Source organism: Octodon degus, unplaced genomic scaffold (genome assembly GCF_000260255.1).
Source record: "Octodon degus isolate 3935 unplaced genomic scaffold, OctDeg1.0 scaffold00080, whole genome shotgun sequence".
Classification (NCBI taxonomy): domain Eukaryota; kingdom Metazoa; phylum Chordata; class Mammalia; order Rodentia; family Octodontidae; genus Octodon; species Octodon degus.
This window is the reverse complement of record NW_004524656.1, coordinates 2,831,160-2,831,995: the sequence shown is the minus strand read 5'-3', so window position 1 is coordinate 2,831,995 and position 836 is coordinate 2,831,160. Positions and strand designations below refer to the sequence as shown.

The 836-nt window shown below is 30.5% G+C and overlaps 1 non-coding gene across 1 annotated transcript; it reads left to right on the top strand.

Moving 5' to 3' along the window:
• The first annotated feature begins 506 nt into the window (after positions 1 to 506).
• LOC111818140 lies at positions 507 to 613 on the top strand. The gene has a single exon (XR_002822204.1). It is a non-coding gene; the product is annotated as a U6 spliceosomal RNA (small nuclear RNA).
• Positions 614 to 836: the final 223 nt, after the last annotated feature.

The following is an 836-nucleotide window of genomic DNA, read 5'->3' as shown; positions in this document are numbered from 1 at the left end:
TAATATAATAAGATCCCAGTTGGCTCTTTGTGACATTTCTTATGTGATCAGGGTTTTGTTTATAAAAATCTTTGTCTATCCTTACCTCTTCAAGAGTTCTACCTGTTCTATTTCCAGCAGAGTTAGTGTTTCTCTTTTAACATTTATATCTTGGATCCATTTTGATTAAAAATCACTTTTTGTAAATGTCACTTAGTACAAGTGATATATGTCCAAATACATATTGACGCACACATGTAATAGTATGCACATGCCTTGGTTCTGATCATAGTGTTCTGCAGGAACCAGATTTTTCTGATCCAGATAAAACTGAAAGCATAGCTGATCTTATTAAAACTTTAAAACAGAAGCATTCAACATCAAGTTGTTATGAAGTTTAGAGGGAGGTGGTTGGGAAAGGAATTATAAAAAGAAACAAGTAGTACTATATATATGTACTTACTCCCCAAGGTGAACATAAGCTTTGTGTACTGCAAACATGTACTAATAAATTTTTAAAAATTAGAGTGCTTACTTCAATGGCACATATACTAAAATTGGAATGATACAAAGAAGATTAGCATGGCCCCTGTGCAAGGATAACACATAAATTCGTGAAGTGTTCCATATTTTTAGACTTACAGTAACTTTCTCCTAGTTCAATGAGAAGAAAGGTTTGTATTAATAGTGTTTAGACAAGATTTCATGTCTACATCTTGTCCTCTGAATAATTACTACAAAGAAAATAATATGCGATGTATTAATCATTGTAACTGTCCTACTAATATGTTTTTGAAACTGTTTCATTGCTATTTTATCTTTTTTCTCATTAAAATGAATTAAAAAATTTAAATTAA